Below are 14,932 nucleotides of genomic sequence, written 5' to 3' on the forward strand. Positions count from 1 at the left end.
AAGGTGGATGTCAAACGACATTGCGAAGGGTGAATAGTTTCTTCCTGTCAGAGACAAATCATCCTGAAGTCATAGCTGAGACATTAACATTCAATCACTTTTAGCTACACAACGATTACACAGGATACAATGATTTAATTGATTATCTTTGATGAAGACTACCTTTTATCTATAGGATTTCCAACAACATGCCTAACAACAACCTGTTGCATGGTGTGTGATTTTTAACAACAGCTGAGTGAGAGCTTAATGGGATCATGACTTATTTGAAAGCCAGTCACCTTTATGGCAAATATAACAAAACCAGAAATCTGATTTTTTTTAAAAAAGAGTAGCATCCAGTGTAGTCTGCAGACTGTTGTAATATCAGGAAGTACTCTGTGCTGAGAATGTAACAACATTTCAGATTCTGTAAATGAGATTGCTTTCTTTCCATCAGGAGGTGAGAATCCTATCTGCATGGATTAGCGAACTGTACAATTCACCTGAATTAATTTACCTTCCCATTAACTTCAGCCCAATTGAGATACTCAATAATATGGAAGCTCAACTGTAGTTTGCACCCATCTTGCAGTAAGTGAGAGTACGGAAATTTGGTTGCACGGTTGAAAACATCTCAATGTTCCTTGCCTTAACTTTTGTTGGAACCTACACAATTACAGTGGTGCTTCCATGAGCACTTAGGCAGGATGTGTCTTCAGTCCATTGTCGAGCCTAGCTCTAAGACAGCAATGCATCAGCTTCTAGTTCACAGGTAATACACGGATTAGGCAGCAGCGTTTGTCTCCCAGTGGCACTTTAGTTCAGGAGAAAATCAGACAACTTATAACAGTGAGGGAAACTTTAGTACAAATGCCAAGGCAGTATCATATTGCTTTAGGAAACAGCAAGACATTAGTGGAAAAGTGTGGGATCTATAGGTAACACACTGATATAATGTGAGAGGTGGTGCGTTTGCTAGCAGCATACATAGTAAACACAGTACCTGTGAGCAAGGAGCTTAGCTCTGTGTGAATAGGAAAGGTAGGGCATACTTAGTGGGGCAAAGGTTTATTCCAGTAAGTAAGGGATATTGCCTTAATCAGTCCAGGATCTGGCGGAGAGGTTCCAGAGTCAGTCAACAGTTTATCCAAGGCAGAAGTGGGTACCGCAGATGCTGGAGATTAGAGTCAAGATTATAGTGGTGCTGGAAAAGCTCAGCGGGTCAGGCAGCATCTGAGGAGCAGGAAAAGATGAAGGGCTAATGAAGGGCTTTTGCCCAAAACGTCGATTTTCCTGCTCTTCGAATGCTGCCTGACCTGCTCTGCTTTTCCAGCACCACTCTAATCTTGACACAGTTTATCCAAAACAAGTCCAGAAACTGTATTCCTTTCCATCAAGGATTGAGTGACCGTCAGTCCTGGAAGTCAAACTAAAATCAATCTTGGCCCTCCTCACTTATTGGTCAGTTATTTTGTAAAATCAGACCAGGCATTGAGACCTTGTTAGTTAGGGAGGTCCTCAAAATCTGTCTGGTTGATGAGTTATAGTCAACCAGAGAGGTGGGTTATACATAATCGAGAGGGTTTCTGGGGTCTCTGCGTAGCGGTGTAAAGTCTGACACAGCTCAAGTCTGGAATTGGCTTGTCTGTATTCGCGATATACATGAAATGGTTACAGTCATGGGGGAATTGAATATAGGTCAGTGTAATCAGGTAGGAAATGAGACAGGCTTGAAGTTGTTGGTGGGGATAGTGTCAGGACAAATCATGATAGGTCTGGCTACAATATAGAGAAGGTGCATGGCCAGTAAGGGCATCAGGACTATGGTAATCAAAGGCTGCAGATACAACAGTAACATAAAGGAGACTCAAACAAAATTGAGGAAATTTTAAAGGTCATTGGGGATTCAGAGATCCTGATTCAGAATGGGAGGTGAAGAGTGGGGTTCATCATGGATCACCAGGAGACCCTGAAACTCGCTGAAGCAAATGCAAATTCTAAAAACCAACATATTGATCTGAAAATCAATTACAAAGCAAGCTGTCAAAACTGAAAAAGCAGCACTAGCTTGGGAGGAGTAAATAAAATTGTTTCTGAAAGGGACCAAAGTTTATGATTGCGACATGAAGCTACCTGAAAGGTTTTTCTCATAATCAGGAGTCCAGTGATTAATAAATGTGAAACATTTGACTTTAAGTCCAACTTAATCAGTGTGACACGGCAGCCAGTTCAGTTCGTTCATTTTTCTAGATGAAGAATCTTGTGGAACAGTGGTAGTGCCCTTACCTCTAGTTCTGAAGGTCTTAATATGGAACCCATTTGCCATGGACAATTGTCCACATCAAAGTAGGAAATTTAACAAAAATTCACCTTACACCATTTTCTTTCTGACCAGATATCATGAAACATAACCACTCGGAACAGGGGTAGACCATTTGGCCTTACAAGCCTGTTCTTCCTTTCAAAAGGATCAAGATAGATCTTCTCTCTGAACATCATTTTCCTATTTTCTCTCCATACCCTTTGATGCCTTTAAATCAAAAAATATATTTATCTCTTTCTTGAATATACTCAGTGACCTGGCCTTCATAGTCGTCAATGGTAGCAAATGTTTCACCCTGTAAGTCAGGAAACCTTTCTTTATCTCACCCCTAAATAACCTACTTCATATCTTGAGACTGTCACCGCAGATTCTAAACTCCCCAACCAGAGGACATTTCTTAGAATCATATTTCCTCTCATTCTCCTGAATCAGAGTGAATGCAGGCTCAATTAAACCAATCTCTCCTCATATGACAGTCCTGTCATCTCTGATATCAATCTAGTGAGGTGTACTCTCATAGTACTCTCTCTATAGCAAGTACATCATCTCTCAGGTAAGGAAACCAAAACTGCACACAATAGTCCAGATGCAGACTTGCCAAGACCCTATACAACTGCATTAATACATCCTTATTTCTGGATTGAAATCCTCTTGCAATGAAAGCCATTGTACAATTTGCCTTCTTAATTGTTTGTTAGATTTGCCTGCTTATGTTTATTGACTAATGTACATAGACACAGAGTTCCTTTGTAAATCTAAACTTCCTCCAGTATATCCCTATTTAAATAATAGTCTGCCTTTCTGTTTTTATGCCAAAGTGTCTAACTTCACATTTAGCCACATTGTACTGCATCTGCCATGTGTTTGCCATTCACCCAACTTGTCCAGATTGCCCTGAAGCCACCAAGCTCACAATCCTGCCTAGTTTTGTGTTGTCAGCATACTCCCTTCAGTACACCACTAGTCACCACCTGCAATGTGGAAAGAGACCCAATCATTCTCACTCACTGTTTCTGGTCTGTCAACCAGTTATCAATCTATGCCAGTATATTACTCCCAACGCTATGTGCTTTAATTCTGCTCCTTATGTGGGACCTGATCAAAAGCCTCATTGAAATCTAACATCACCATATAAATTAAGTCTCCCTTATTTATTCTACTAGTTACATCTTCAAACAACTCCAGAAGATTTGTTAAGCATGATTTTCCTTTCATAAACCCATGCTGACTTTATTGAATCCAGTTAATGCTTTTCAAGTGTTCTGTTCAAAAGTCTGCAAGGTTGGTGGTTTGAGCCCACCCACAGATTAATGCATGAATTTAGGGCCCTATTGTGGCTCAGTAGCAGTATCCCTACCACTGGACCAGGAGGCATGGATTCAAGTCCTAACCTGCTTCAGAGGTGTTTAATAGCATCTCTGAACAGGTTGATTAGAAAGATAGGTTGATTTTTTAAAAGGTCTTTTAAAATAGACTTCAGTATTTACCCCACATTAGGCTAATGGTCTAAAATTCTCTGCATTTTTTTCTCTCCTTCCTTTTTTAAATAATGGGATTAAATTTGCTGTGCTGACCCTAACCATAACCCTAACTCTCTGTAGATACTCTGGAACCTATAGAATTTTGGAAGAAGTCCATCAATGCATCCAATATTTCCAAGGCGACTCTTGATGCAGATTATCAGGCATTGTTGATTTATCAGCCTATAATTGCATAATTTCTATAGGACCATTTCTTGACTTATATTGACTTGCTTCACAAGCCTCTGGATTCTCTAACATTTCCGGAAAATTATGGTGTCCTCTTGAGAAAATATGTGTTCAAGTCTTTTGCCATTTCTTTGTTCACCATTGTAAATTCCCTGTTTCTAACTGTAAGGGACCTTCATTTGTCTTTGCTAATCCTTTTCTCTTCATATTATAGGTAGCAAGAACTGATTGAGAGCATTTTGTGGTCTGATTGGCATCTTATGATCTCTCAGATAACATGATTCAGTGGAGCCATACACCTTCACTCAATATATTGCCTTTCTCATTGCTAACTGCATACAGTATCTAGGGGTATAACCCATCACATTACCATGTCATCACTCACTGGACAAAGGTGCCATGAGAGAGCCCCTGTGCTGCATTTGGCTGGTGGTTGATTGAGGAGGCTGGGGTGGGGGGTCTCATGTTAGCTGCTTCAATGTTCTCTTGGATCACTTTACATGAGGTCATGATTACTGCCAGCTTTGAGAAGGGGTATTGTAAGGCTCAAAGATATTCCTGCAGTTATATATGCCTTATGAAATATTGTTGGCAAGGAACTGTCCTCTCAGACTAGACAGCAACGTAGAATCAGAAGAAATGCATACTTGGGTTTTTGGCCAACCAGTTGTGAAAGTACCTTCTTAGAGGGCACAACCTGGAGCTTCATTCAGAAGGATGTCAGAGATAAATAATCCCTTTGCAAAGACGGTGCTTTCATTTACTGTTCGTACAGACCTCCTTATTTATAGACTGATGAATTTCACAGTCCTCAGCTCATTGATGTATTTGAGGTATCACTGATACTGTCTTTGCTACAACCCACCAATCAAAAAAGGAACATAGGAACGTAGGAATTAGGAGTAGGCATGTCTCTTTCCCCCTCATTGCAGGGTCAGGCAGTGAGTGCCTTCTCAGCAATCACTGGCACTTGACACATTCAGAATGGAATCAATCAAGGATTGATCATGGAGCAATTAGAGTATCCCATAATGCCTTCATGAATCTGAAAGTCCTGCCATAACTCATATGTCCTAGCCCACTCAGAAGTGCCAAGATCTTTCAAAGAATATGTGCGATGAGGGATATCCCCTCCATACCTGGCTGATTGCATTTCTAAGAAATCACCAGACCACTGCCAAGGACAAAGACAAATCCTTCCCAAACTTTGACCAGGGTCAATATAAATCATAGACATCTTTAAGATGTGGTGCCATGAAGTATACCTCAGACAGGGTGCCCTTATAGCATAGTGGAGAGCTGACCCTGTCATAATCTGTGTCATGCACAATTTGGGTGGTGTGGGTGTTATAATTTTGATGAGGAGAAGATGTAGAAGTGAAAGGAAATGTCTGGTGTGAAAGCTAAGTATGAGCATACTGAGATAGGCCAGGATAACCATCAAAGAGACGAGGATGGGCAATATTCTACTGAGTCAGTGAGGTTACAAACAGAATTCTAACAAATTGCTTCTGGGGTTCCTGAGTTGGGCTGAGATTTAGTTGGTAGCAGATCCCAAGATAGGCATTCATGGAATGTCTATGAAATGGCTTCTTGGAGCAGCTTGTGGTAGTGCCCACTAGGGTACATAGAATGCCCCTGATAAACCAGGAAGGTTGACACTGATTAAAAATGTAAGCAATGCCTGGCAGTAACTATCAATTAGCATTAATAGATACACTGTCCATGGCAACATCTCCATCAAACAGAGTCAGCTGGCCAACACATCAATGTACTCCTGTCGTGCAGTTCAAAGATTTTCCCTTTGAACTGGTATACGAACAAAATGTCGTGATATATGCCAGACAAGACACTTCAATATGATGTATATTTTTTTCAGGAACACATACATTTTAATCTGTTCCCTCCATTCAGCCTCACTATTATGATAAATTGACATGTGATATCATTATTGCCCACCCAACAATCATAAATGTTGCTCTGTGGCTTTGAGAACCCCTGATATGAGATAAGTTTTTTTTCATTCTAGAACATGTAGATACATGACAGATTCTGCATCACTTCCATAATATATATGTGATGGCTCTGCCAATTGGACATCCCAGGCCTGGTTCTTCCTCTAGACCTTGTTGTTACCCTCAGTGTCCCCATGAGTAGCCTTTGGCACTTTGAATGCAATCCTCAACTTATAAGTGTGGACCTCCACTACAAATGAGGCAATCTTGAGTCAACCACGTTTTGAATATGTGGGTGGCCCAAATGAATGGCGATTGAAAAGCAGCATATTCTTTTGCTAGTGGAAGGTGCATCACATCTTTTATGTTGGAGAACCCTCTAATTTTCTATTGATGGGATATGACGACAATGGATGTTAGAACAGTGTAAGTGAATATACATATAGGTGATTATATACAATACCTGAAAACCCATGCTATTGATGTGCCCTCAGAATATTTTATTCTCCTTCTCATTACTTCCATCTGCAGGCCTAAATGTTTGCCATCGAAGGATACTAACAACTGAAACACTTTGGTGACTTTGAAGACATTGGCCTTTGCTCCCTGAGACTTCAGAGGCCTAGACAGCAATGGTCTACTGAGGTATTCTGCAAAAGTGTAGGCTGACCTTCCATAGACTGAATGGCTGGAAGAAATGGCAGCACTGGCACAGGTCATGTGAAGATGCAGGACACTTTGGTAGGGCTCTGAGAAGAAACTGTTGGTTGTTTATTTGTTTCTCCCCCATCCTGTAGTTACCTGCCAGCACTAGACTGTCTCATTGAGAAGACAGTGCGGTATAAATGAGATTGAAGTGTAATGCTTCCCTTTGCCTTGCCAGTAGGGCTGAGCAACCATACTAGAGCAGTGGAGTTGCAGGTCGAAGCACACCTCTGACTGTATCTGAACATATGCTGGACCTGGATCTCCAGGGTAGCTGCCACCATTCTGAAGGAAGCAGCCAGGCATTTGCATGCAGGAGTCAACACAGTAGTGAGAATATGGAAAAGCTCCTCCAGTCCAGTCTACTGTGGGCCTCTCGCATACCTGCCTGATCTTCTCCTGCTTTTCTTTGTCAGAGATCATTCATTATCTTCCTGTATTATTGTGTTCCCAATGGTGAGGGTGGTTGTCATTGAAATGTGTTGTGATCTGGTACTAGGTCAGACTGGTTTAATGAGTTCCTGGTACAAGACACTGAAGAGAATATCCTTTCTCTTTATAACTACATCCAGCAGCAGAAAACATTGATATGTATCCTTACCCACATAGTAACAGTTGCTTAGACTATTACCAGTAAGGAGGTGGGGATAATGAATCAGCCCACAGCATCCTAGATGGTTCTAGCTGGAACCAACATAGAGAAGAACCTCTTTGGAAAGGCTATCTTTTTGTCAAGGTAACATTTATAAACATTGGTACCAGCTTCTTCTTGTCTGCAGGCAAGTTTTGGCTGTTGGGTTGAGCTCTATGGGCTCCTAGGAAGATATTGACTTGTTACAGTTAAAGTGCTGTTCAATGACCATTAAATATCGCATCAAAACCTTCAATACCAGAAGATTCCACCAGAGGCAAGAACTGCATTCTCATTTGTATTGCGGAGATGACAGCCTAGTGGTATTATCTAGATTATTAGTCCAGAGACCGAGGTAATGGTCTGGGTGCCTGGGTTTAAATCCCCAACAGGGCAGATATTGGAATTTGAATTCAATAAATATATGAAATATGATCATCTAATGATGATCATGGAACCAATGTCAATTGCCTGTTGTCAATACAACCCATCTGGTCCACTAGTGCTCCTTCGGGAAGAAACTGACACCCTTACATGGCCTAGCCTATGTGCGATTTCAGACCCAGCACAACAATGTCGTTCTTTCCTCTACATAATTAGGGATGAACAAAATTTGATAGCTTAACCAATGATACCCACATCCCCTGAATAAACTAAAGGAAAATAAAACCTCCTGTGATTTGCTTGTACAACATCTTAGCTAAACAGATGATGAGGTGAACAGCACTTAATTGTACGTGATAACTCACACTGAGCTTTGGTAGATATCATGCCATCTAAGATGCTCCCCACCAGACTGGAAGAGCAAATGGAAAATCTCACCCACAATGTTGAAAAATATGAAGTTATCACTTTGATGGGAAACAGAAATGCTCTGTATTTCTTAAATGGTAGGAGAGTCAAAAGTGTTGATGTCCAAATGGAACTTGTTGCTTTTGTTCATGAGTCACCAATCGTTAATATTCAGGTACAGCAAGCAATTACTTTGTTACTTATTGCAACAGGTCTTAAGTACAAAGGTAAAGACATCTCCCTACAATTGTATCGAACATTTAAGATAGTGCATCTGGAATATTGTATCCCATGTTTGTCCCCATATCAAAGCAAGGATAATCTTTAGAAAAGATTCCTCTATATGTTGGTTTCTGCTGGAACCATCTGAGATCCTGTGAGTTGATTCACTGTCTCCAGTCTTTCTTACTGGTAATAGTCTAAGCTATTGATACTATGTGGGGAAGAATACACACACTACATCTAAGGTAGAAGGTATGCTCTGTCTTAGTTATATGTTAAAGCTCAATTAAAAGTTACTTGGTTACGTTGCATCTAAATTATATTTCCGAGACAATCAGCCCCAAATTAAAAGCACAAGAAGTAGCGCATGGAAAATTGATAAAGGACACTGAAGACTTGTTAGCTCCTCATAGGAACAGTCTTTTATACCCTGTTGGGTGAAACTTACTCAATGTCAGCTCACAATTTCAGGGCCAAACTGTCTTAACTACAGAGGAACTGTAACAAAGGTTTATCAGACCAATTTCTGGCATGGCAGATTGTTCTATGAGGAAATATCAGGGTGACTCTATCCATATTGCCTCGAATTCAGAAAAATTAGAGGTGATCTAATTTAATATCTGAACGTTGTAACAGGATTCAACATGGCAAATGCAGGAAGAATGTTTTCCCTTAGTGTGAGATCTAGAGGATACAGTCTCAGAGGACATGGCAGGCCATTTAGGGCTGAGATGAGCAGAAATTTCTTCATGAATCTTTGAAATTTTCCACACCAGAGGTTATGAATGCTTAGTCCTTCAGTATATTTCAGACAGAGATCAAAATATGTCTATATGTAAAAGGTATCAAGGTATATTGAAATGGTGTAAGAAATGGCATTGAGAAAGACAATTAGCCATATCTTGTTGAATAATGGAGTAGGATTGAGGGACTGTATGTTCTACTGCTCCTATTTATTATGTTCTTATCTATCTTATATTAATGAATAAATATGTAATTTGAATGTAAGTCCTGGGCGGCACGGTGGCACAGTGGTTAGCACTGCTGCCTCACAGCGCCAGAGACCCGGGTTCAATTCCCACCTCAGGCGACGGACTGTGTGGAGTTTGCACATTCTCCCCGTGTCTGCGTGGGTTTCCTCCGGGTGCTCCGGTTTCCTCCCACAGTCCAAAGATGTGCAGGTTAGGGTGGATTGGCCATGCTAAATTGCCCGTAGTGTTAGGTGGGGGGTAAATGTAGGGGTATGGGTGGGTTGCGCGTCAGTGTGGACTTGTTGGGCCGAAGGGCCTGTTTCCACACTGTAATGTAATGTAATGTAATGTAAAAAAAAAAAATTACACCACCTGGTCCAACCCAGTTGAGTAGACAAGGAATAGAACAGAATCACTGGTAAAAGAATGGCATTTCTGCAAAAGGCTGAAGAAAATAATCTTGTTCTCAGTAGACTGAAATTGTGGTATCCATACTTTAAAGCAGACTCAATTGTGAAGGGATGGAGAGACTCAGGACAATAGGGAATAAGTAGAAACTGATCCAATGTCTGCAGATTCTATGACTGAAAGGCTTTTCCACATGAAGTGGACAGGACATACTTTTTCAGAAGTCCAGTATTGTGTTACAAAGCAGCTTTTCTCAACAGGTATCAGTCTGAGGTGAACTTTGGCTTTTCAGAATTTAACTGCTGATGCTGCCTCAATCACTTGCACATGGTGTCTGGCCTTCCCAGACACTCATGGTCATTAGTTAGGAATAGTGCCTAAACTTTGTATCCCATCTCAAGTGTGATTGTCTGGTTTCTCAATTTGATCTCAGCCATGAGCCAAACATGAGCTAGGTTATTTAAAACTGTGAGGCTAGATGGTGGCAAAACAATTCAATTCTTTTTGCCATCAGCCATTTCAACTTTTCTGCATTCCAAAAGCGAGGAAGGAAGAGGAAACACAAATTCTGACAACTCAAACCATGGCGGAATTTTAGCTCACAATTAGCTGAGACCATTGGTGAGACCAGCCAGTCAGAAGTTTAGGGGATTGCCACAACATCAGCCTTCATAGCAAGTCAGTCAGGTCACATCAAGAGCAATCTGTGCCAAATGATTTACCTTTAATGAAACTCAGAGACGATGACCACTAGTCTTTGAATGAAAATAATGCCCTTTTGCTGCCTCCCTTTGCATATTTTTGCCACATATCTTATGAAGTCTGTAACTATAGAGTTTGTTTTAGTCATCCATTTGATTCTCCATTTTATCTATCTCCTCATGCATTGCAACTAAAAGCATATTTTCAATGAAAAATGACTGTTCTTCATCTGCTTCCTCAAAAACAGCTTTCGTGTCTTTTTTTCCTTATGTATTTGAAAGCAGGTGAACCATGAATAATTTCCTAAGAAAAATTAGGCACACATCAAAACTTAAAAATAGGGAATTATAAGAAGGAACGTTCTCTGCCTCGATCAGGTAAACATATGCTCAATCCCATTTTCACAGAGGTAAATAAATATTTATCTAACTTAAATATGTTATAGTCTTCCTTTTAAGTAATAAAGCCATTTGACAGATATTAGTATTTAAACAGCAATTGTTTACAGAGAGAAATATCCCATTCTAAGAATTTGGTTGCAGACATCAACGTTCATGATAATTCAATGAATCCTGCTTCTTATTTAGTGTAAATACTGGCTATAATTCCCCTTCTACCCCATCATGCTGTTCATAAACCAGAGTATAAAATCTAATTTGTTGCTCAGTACTAGTGTGTTACTTTACACATTTTTAAAAACATGCAGTTTTTCATTCCAGTTTAGAAATAAACACATGCCATCCTACTTCCACAAAATGTGTGGTCCGCCAAAAAATACCAACTTCCTGTGGCTTATTTTCAATTAAAATATAAAATTTAGTGAAATATATTGGCATTTCTTGACATATGTCTTCACTTAGGCGAAAGACTGGTTTGTCTAGTTTTATGAATTTTGAGGTCCAAATCACTCATCACATCGTAGTTAGACTCCTCCATATGCACAATGATAGCTTTCTACTGCTGGCGTAGAAAGCAAAGAAAAGGAAAGAATCAAACACTTGTCATGATGTAGTAGTGACAGGTCATTTGTACTGCTATACAGAGAGAAAATATGGGCCTCATCTGTCATTTTCTCGGTGGCAAATAATACTTTTATAAAGAAAATTTATTGTTTTAATATTGCTCCTTATTTCCAGATGTCACTGTAAATGTGCTTATATAACAAAATATAGTATTTTGAAACTTAATCTCTTATATCAGTTACTGATCACTTGAATACTCTCCAAACTCTTGGGAATTTTCCTCCTCTTTTTTTCTTGGTTGTAATGTTTAAATATTTTGTTTGAGACATATTGTAACTTCATCTTACTTATAGATGACACAGTCTCACAATTATGGAAGCAAAATAAAACAATTTTAAACACTTCAGTGTTCTCCTATTCTAAAAAAGCAGTCTGATTTGGTAAGAAATAGCCTGTAAGGGTAAAGGATAACAATTCCTGCTGCCCTATCCCTTCTATATGACTCCTTGGTGATTATCATACCTAGTTATAGCATGAAATCAAGAAAAGTAGAGTAAGATTATAGACTCATTTGTCACTGCTATTCTTACAATGTTTCAGTTAGTTACAGGTATTGCATTGCAATTTTAATAGATCATTTAATATTTTAGACGGTGCATACATTGGAAAGCCAGGGTACTTGTAGCTAAGATAACATATTCATATCAAGTAGAACAGCTGGGAGAGGTAACTCAATAAGTTGCAGTGTGGTCTAGGTCATATTTTACTTGTGTGGTATTTTCATGTCTTCTTTGAGTCTACTGTAGGTCCCCAAACCATGTAAAAGTTTAATTTTTTTTCATAATTTCAACCCCTTTGTCGGAGCCAGTCCAAAACTGTTTGAACTGACTGCCTCCTGGATAGCAGATGCCTATGGAGTACAATTTATACAACTAGCTTATTTTCACTTGAAAAATATTTCACAGCTGTGGAATGTGCTGAAGGAAGAGCACAAACCATAGGAAGATCATCTTCCAAAGAAGAATCATTCATTTTGGCTGTGCAATTCTCTTTCTGTAAAGAAAAAATTATGTTGTCATCTAAGAGGAGGTAGCTCATTAGGGTTGAATTTTGAAATTACAACAAGTCTCAAAGCCTTGTGTATTACAGTCAATAAAATGTAACTGTTTTGCTCTGTATTTAAAGTCATATCGTTATCAGTGAATTATTCTAAGTTTCCCCTTAGCTAAATTGATTGAAGCAATGAGTAGTTGAACATAATAGGCCGAGGATTCCCATCCTGTACAGAGGAAATTCATTTCAGGCAGGGAAGTTGTGGAGTTGGCCATAGCAATCATTATAGAGAAAATTAATTGTGTTCCCATTTCACTCCAGTTCACTATGCAATGAAGTACATCCTGTACAAACTTGGAGTGAAGACAGTATTAGGTAGACAGTGATGGCCATATCACTAAATACTCCAATAATATTCAACAGGGATAATACTTTGCCTTAATATAAACTTAATAAAATACTCTGGATGCTGTAAATCTGAAACAAATGCAGAGAATGCTGAAGAAATTGAACAGGTCTGGTGGCATCTGCAAAGAAAGAAACTGTCAAGATTTTGAATTCTTCATGGCTTCACGACCGACAGGTTCTGAAGTAGAGTTGTACGAGACTCAAAATGGTAGCTGTTTCTCTCCCCATAGATGCTGCCAGATCTATTGAGTTGCTCCAGCAGTCTCTGTGTTTGTTTCTTATTTTGCCTTCACTAAGTGAAATCGCAACTTAGCACAATGGATTGTTCGTCCATAATAGAACCCATCTGCTTTTATCTGATTTATTTTATATTTCCAGCTATATGGTGAAGCAAATTAGTTATTTTATCCTGGTTTGCATATGAAGAATGGCTATTGGATTAGATGACAATTGTGAAAATAGAGAAAAGAGTGGAACTGGGACAAAAAGATAAGATAAAATCTTCTGGTCCATAAAACAGAAGTTCAGAGGCAGCCTTATTTCTGATTAATATTATGAGATAGAATATGAGAAGGTAAGGTTGAGGAAGGGCATGAAAAGGAGCAGAAAAGTTCATAAGAATGGGAGGAATTTGAGGAGGATAGGAGAATAGGGCACTCAGAGGATAAAGAGGAAAATGAACTGGAATTAAGGTTTAAATCAAAAGAAGAATGAGAATTTGTTCAATGCAGAAGTTAAGAAAGGCGAGACAGGAATCTGACAACAACTATATTTATGTAACTCCTTTAATGTAATGAAATATTGAAAATTCTTCATCATAAAACAAAGATTGATGGTGAGCTGCAAAAGGAGATAGTCTATCAAATGACCAAATGCCTGATTGTCCCCAAGTCGCATTTCCAACGCGGGTCCCCCAAGTCCCTCCTCCCTACCTTTTATCTTAGCCTGCTTGGCATACTTTCCTCATTCCTGAGGAAGGGCTCATGCCCGAAACGTCGATTCTCCTGCTTCTTGGATGCTGCCTGACCTGCTGCGCTTTTCCAGCAATACATTTTCAGCTCTGATCTCCAGCATCTGCAGTCCTCACTTTCTCCTAGAATGTCTTGAAGAAGGCAAGTGAGATGAAAAGGTGTCGAGATGTAGCAAAGGAATTTCAGAGCCAAGGATCTAAGTAACTAAAGTCACAGCCACAAAATATGGAGCAGTTGAAACTGGGAATGCACAAAAAGCCATTCTGAGAAAAACACAGATCTGAGAGAGCTGTGGGCTATTTATTTGAAGAAGAACTGATGGAACGATAATCAAGTTAATAATTCTTTACCTCCTTGCCAAATGTGCGCTATGCACAAGATTCCTCATTTAATTGTTTGTCAGAAGTGCTCTCCACACAGTCAGGCAAATTTTACTTAAATCTGGGGCCAAAACTTCCTTTCAGGTCAGAAAAACCTAGCTTGCACATTTTTGCATCTGGCAAAACTCACACATGAGCATTGTGCAACTCCACGTGCTTTTTTTTAAGATTCTTGAAAGCGAACAGATCAATGATTTTAGAGCAAAGCAGAAATATTGACTGATCAGGTTAACATGATCTTATCAAATGGCAGAGTGGGTTTGAGTGGCCGAGTAGCCTACTTCTGCTTTCTATCAAATATTCATACACACCTTGGAGATTATGCTGCTGAAGGTTGGTGTTTGTTGGTTCCGATTTAGTGGGATGCTCTGTTGTGGATGGTGCTGAGCTTCTTGGATGTTGCTGGAGCTGTAACATCCAGGTAAGTAGAAAGTATTCAATCACACCCTTGGGTTAGGCCTTGTGGATTAGGAGGTGAGTAACTCATCACAGAAGTCCTGGTCTCTGATCTGATCTTGTGGACACAGTATTTATATGGCTGGCTCAGGATATATTTATAACAGAATTCAGCGATGGTAACTTGCTAAATGCAAAGGAGAGGTCATTGGATTCTCTATGCTGGAAATGATTTGACCTTTGTGCAGCATGAATGATACTTGCTACTTTATTTTTCTAGATGACCTTTGCAGACATTTTATGTAATTTGCCACCTCAGCCAGTATCAGGTACTGGGCAAGTGTGGTTGGAAATAATTTGTT

Source organism: Chiloscyllium punctatum, chromosome 6, assembly GCF_047496795.1.
Source record: "Chiloscyllium punctatum isolate Juve2018m chromosome 6, sChiPun1.3, whole genome shotgun sequence".
Lineage (NCBI taxonomy): Eukaryota > Metazoa > Chordata > Chondrichthyes > Orectolobiformes > Hemiscylliidae > Chiloscyllium > Chiloscyllium punctatum.